Here is a 6000-nt window from a genome sequence, read left to right on the forward strand (position 1 = left end):
AGAACAAAGAGAATATTATTTTAATATTAATTTATTCAAAAAAAGGGTATGGCGAATCATTGCGATGATTTGACCACCAATTAAATATTTTAAATACATTTCCTAAAGCGCAATTTTTTACATGTTTATCGCAACGTAGGCTATAGGTAGTATCTAAGTTGTTTAAGGTAGGAATATCTTCGTAGTTTGCATCCAAGATCTCAATAATGACACTGTTTCTCGCATCGTCCATTATATCATACAAACATTCTCGCTTTTCATGTTCTTTTACGTACACGAGAGAGGATGACTCTTCTTCTTCTTGTATCATACCAGCGATAGCTGCTGTAATAAAACGCTGAGCCATGCTGTATGGAACGTTTCCATCTTCCCATTGCAATCCATGATGATTTCGAGTCAACCATGAGGCTTGACGTCTCTCCGATTTTATGAGCAAACCCCATGGTACGGGGCATGTGAAAAAATAATGTGAAACAATGAATCCTCTTCTCAGGATCGCCGCTTCCTTCACAATAAACTGTTTATTGAAAATAAATCCTTGTAGATCCACAAACGTCGGTACATCCATATTGTTGCAAGAATGTTGGACGACTGATGTCGATTGTTAAAAATCTCAATCTTTTATATCGGAGGATAAATGCTGGTTAAGTAATTTTACGAACTATGTTGGTCAACGGACAATATTCGACAACATGATCGTGCAAAATGAGACAATAGGCAGTAGTATTTGCCGGTACATCTTCTTTACATTCAAATTCTATTCTCACGTCCACGGTAGAATTTTTGACAGATTCATTTTGTCGCGAACAATCAATAACTGCGAGAGGATCGCAATGTAGAAATTTTGCGATAGTTAGTACATTCTCAATATCACACCCGTAATAAGATTTGCGCAAACGAGAGTACATATCATACAGAATCGACCATGTGTTTTTATCGAAATCTAAATTTAAATCATCGTAGGGATGAGATTCCGAGTTTAGATATAGCTTAACGTTGGCTAATTTACAATGATCGAATGTAGTATTATCTTTTGTCATAACATTCTTTTTACCAGTCTGCAGTGCAAAGATCACATATCGCGGCTTTTCCAGCTGAGAAGCGGTTTTCACAGTCCACGAATGCTTGGTCGTACTATGTAACAGCGGAAATTCATACAGATCCCAAGAGCGAAAACTCATGTTTAAGAATCGCCCGCTTTCCAATGCTCGTAACAAGGATAGTTTATTGATTTCGTTCAATATTACATGCGGCATACGCCATTGTATCTTGATCAATTCAATATCAGCTTCCGCACGTCTATACAGACAATTGTTGTCGTTGCGCGAACGTATCAAAATTAATTAATGGCGAGCGTTAATCACAACTTGCTTGTAATCTTCGCAAAATCCCAACAGCATGTTGAGCGGTACGCAAAAGTTAAACATGCAATTATCACCACATGATCCATTATGTGTCATATCCCACCCGGCATTCTTCAAGATTTTACTTCTCTCGGTAGTTAAAGAGACATAATTTTTCAACGTAGAAGTTATTCCAACGTTTCTGTTGCGATCAATCTCCACACCATCGAGTTCATATAGAATTTCATCAAACATAAATGCAACGCAGTTATTTGCCAATACCAGCGTTTCATTTGCATCTATTTTAGATATCGTTAACTTTTCTTCAACATACAGGAAGTTTTCACATGGTAACGTGTACAAATCCTTTTTTTTTTTTTTTTTTTGCGCTGTGGAAACCTCATGGTACCACTCATCCCCCGGGTAGGGGATGAGGGTTATGTGGGACTCCTTGTCCCCCATCACCGATCCACGTGTGGATCGGCGGTGGGGTCCAAGACCTACCTCACTAAAACCACAGCGGGTGCCTTCGCTGGCGCTTACGGGGGTGGCAAGGAACTGCCGAAACATTACTTCTTGCCATCTCCAGGCCTAGCCTTCTCAGGAGAGCATCTTCCCCGAAAGGAAGATACTCTCCCCGCGAAACCATCGTGAGGGCCATCCCGATTGCGGCGCAGGGGGACACCGCCCCCACGTCGCGCCCTCCCAAAAAGTTTTGGGGGCGGGGTCACAGCTCGAGTATTCCCGCCCGAGCCGCCACCCCCCGCTCCTAGAGCGGGGCTCTCTCTCCCTCCGTAGAGGGACGAGAGATTCGGCCGACGCTCCGGGAACTCTTCACCCGGGAGTTTCCCCCAGAAGGGGGGGAACCCTCGCCGCAGGCAGTGTTGCCCTCCCACCGGTGTTCTAGGGCACCGGTGAGGGCCGCCACTGCCGCGACCCTTCCCGGGGGGATCACGTGCAATGGGACTCGGTATCTGTGTCCCTATGATCCCCCCGTGCCCCCGGGCCGCGGTTCCCTCCCTTTACGGGATTCGACCATTGGCCCGGGGGCATCGCCGAGCCCCTCCCCTAGGGGAGGAACTCGGCAGGGGCGAGGGCGGACGCCACCCGACTCCCGGCCGCAGGGCTTTCGCCGTGCGGCGCCAGCCGGGCAACACTCACCCCCGCCCTCCATCCAGAACTACTCCACCCTCATGGGCCTCCCTCACTCGCTGGGCGAGGGGCACGGCGCCCCTCGCTCAACTACTCCGTCCTTACGGGCCTCCTCCTCTTCTTTCTTCTTCGAGCGAGGGGGGCACAGCGTCCCCCGCCCGATCTCCCTCCTAATCGACCCCATCGGGTGGGCGTCCTCTCGTCCGGCGACGAGGGGGTCCGCCTCCGCGTCCCTGCCTCGGCGGGCCGCCCCCGCCGCCGCCCCCTCTACCTCGGGCACCGTCTCTCTCTCGCGCCCTCTCGGTCCTTCCTCGCCGGGGCGCCCAGGTGGGGTCGTCCCTTTCTTTGCGGGATTTGGGGGTAAGCGTTTGCCTACCCCGTCTTCCCCGTCTCTCCCGCTCCCTCTCTGCCTCCTCTGCGTCATAACCTTGAAGCAGAAGGAGGAGACCGCCTTCCATTTCCCCTCATCTTCCAGCATCTGCCCAACCACGTTGGGCAGATGCAGATCATTCCCTATACATTGGACCAGGACTCCGCGCTCTTCTGCCCAAGCTGGGCAGAATTCCAAAGTATGTTGCGCGGAGTCTTGGTCCTCATCGCAGTGGTGGCATTGCGCCGCGCGTTCCCTTCCTATTTTGCACAAGTATTCACCGAAGCATCCGTGCGCGGTGAACACCTGTGTCATGTGGAACGATGTCCCGCCGTGAGACCTATTCATCCATTCTTCCAATTTCGGTCTCACGGCCCCGACGACCCTGTGCCCCGAGTTTGTGTGGGGCACAGTTGACAGGTACTCGTTGAATTTCCCTGTCATCAGTCGTCGGGCCTGGAACCTCAAAGTGCCCTTAACCCTAGCCGTCATATGCACTCCCCACCCACGGAGCTCGCGCTGCCGCCGGTAAACTCCAGCGTACATGTCAGCGACGAGCTCCATGGGTGGCATGCCGGCCAGGGCTATGGCCGCCGCGTGCGACACGGTTCTATATCCGCGGACGACGCGGATGGCCACCCTTCGCTGGACACGCCTTAACGTGTCCTTAATGTGCCTGCTGGCCATCGCGGCGCCCGCTCAGACTGGCGCTGCGTACAGCGCCACGGAGTTCACCGTGTTCGCATAGAGGCGGCGCACCCGGTCATCCGGCCCTCCCAGATTTGGTAGCAGACGGCTCAACGCCGTCGCCACCTTGTCTACCTTCACTGCCAGATGATCGAAGTGGTCTCTGAAGCTCCAGGTTCCGTCCAGCAGAAGTCCCAGGTATTTGATGTTGGGACCCAGCCGGACGGGGACACCATCCACTTGGACATGGGCCGTCGGAGGTCCTCCACGGGTTACATCGTGGAAGAAGGCCGCCTCTGTTTTTCGAGGGGCCACTCCGAGACCCATGCCCTTTATTGAACGCACGGCACGTGCCTCTGCCAGAATTTTGGCTTCTCCCCAGTCTTTTCCCCCGGCCAGTATTAGTGTGTCGTCTGCATAGCAGACGACCTTACAGCCGGGGGGGGAGGGCCGACCTTAAGACGCGGTCGTACGCGAGGTCCCACAACAGGGGGCCCAAAACTGACCCCTGTGGGACCCCGCAGTACACCTCCCTCAGGCAATGGGTACCGCTCTTGTCGCGGTACCCCAGGCCCCTACTTTGAAAGTAGGACCCTATAATCCCCACGAGATAGTCAGGGACGCAATGGTACTCCATCGCGTTCATGACCCTTCCCCAGGGGAGGGTGTTGAAAGCGTTGACTATGTCCAACGAGACAGCCACAACACCCCTCCCCTTCTTCAGTCACGGATTCCACGAAGGACCCGACTTTAAGAATTGCATCTGTCGTCGAGCGTCCCTCGCGGAATCCGAACTGGTCCTCGTGGAGGTCGGGCCCCACTTCCCTAAGATGCCGGACGAGGCGGTTGGCTATAATTCTCTCCAATAACTTACCCGCCTCGTCCAGCAAACATATGGGGCTATATGCCGAGGGAGTTCCCGCAGGCCTGCCTCCCTTTGGGATGAGGACCAAGTTGGCCCTCTCCCAGACTGGGGGGAAGTAACCTTCCCGAAGGCACCTTGAGAAAAGGTGCCGCATGTACCCGGATAAGATGTCCAGAGCAATAACCTAGACCCTGCCGGGAACGCCGTCTGGGCCGGGGGCTTTATTTCCCCTTGCCCTCAGCCTTTTGGCGATCCCGGCAATCTCGTACCCTGTTACCTCGAGGTCCTCGCTCCACCCGATGGGCCCCCTTGAATGTTGGAATTCTTCGGGAGCCCTCGGGAATAGCGTTGATACTATTTCCTCGAGGACTTGAGGATCCAGGGACTCCGTCACTGAGGGCGTCCAATGTCTTAGCTTGTTCATTACAAGCCTATATGGGCGTGGGTCTGAGTTCAGGGAGAGCAACTGCTCATCCCACGCTCCGGACTTGGCCCGCCGTATCGCCGAGCTGAGCTCGTACTTAGCATGTCTGTACAGCTCATGCGTCTCGGCGATTCTCTCGGCGTTGCCGCGCCTCCTGCTCCTGGTGAAGCGGTGTCTGGCTTGGACTGCATTGCGGCATAGCTCCGCTATTTCTGCAGTCCACCAGTACGCCGTTCTGCGCGGCACGGACTTGGTTCGGGGCATGGCGATGTTACACGCATCTTCCATGACCTCCCCGAGCCATTCCACCTGACCATCGACACTATCCTCTGGCACATCTGTGCCAGGCCAGGTTGCCGAGAGAAAGGCGGCCCTTAGCCTATCCGGGTCCAATTTCTTCAGGGCCCATCGCTTCCGCGGTTGCGGCTCTGTCTCCCCTTGGGGGCGGCCAAGCACCCTCTGGCGGGTGACGTCAACCCTCATCCTGATATACAGGTGGTCGGAGAGAATCTCCTGGTCCGTCACCCGCCATTCAGATATCCTGTTGGCCGCAGTTGGGGAAGCCCACGTCAAGTCTATGACGGACTCCCCCTGCGGCCTGACGAGGGTACTTCTCGTGCCTGTGTTTACGAGACACAGGCCGAGTGCCGCCGCCCAGTCTTCCAGGACTCTGCCTCTTCTGTTTGTGTGACGGGAGCCCCAACGCGCAGACTTCGCGTTGAAATCTCCCGCCACAATAATTGGACACAGTAACTTGCTTCTAACGAAGGCCGTTACCCCGTCCAACGACTGTTCGAATTGGACAGTATCCGTATTTGGGGACAAATGACACGCCACGACCGCGATGGGCCCCCAGTCTACCGCTACGTAGACTGCACCTTCTGCCAACTTATCGCAGGGAGGTGAACCGTTCACCTCCCTCCATGTGATCGCGACCGAGCCGCAATCGTTAGCCGCCCATTATGGGTGGCTGTCCGGTATTCGATACGGCTCGGACGCGATCCCAATCCCGCACTCCCACTCCAGGAGGGTTTGCATGAATAGATCCTGCGCCCCCCTGGAGTAGTTTAAATTTGCCTGGAGGAGGCCGACGTTCATAGTGCTATTAAGTCAGTCTCCTCCATGACGACCTCCATTAGTGGCTCCGGCACCGCGGGAG

The sequence above is a fragment of the Prenolepis imparis genome, unplaced genomic scaffold (assembly GCF_030444845.1).
Source record: "Prenolepis imparis isolate NDT839.2.m4 unplaced genomic scaffold, iyPreImpa1.0 SCAF_14, whole genome shotgun sequence".
NCBI classification, from domain to species: Eukaryota; Metazoa; Arthropoda; class Insecta; order Hymenoptera; family Formicidae; genus Prenolepis; species Prenolepis imparis.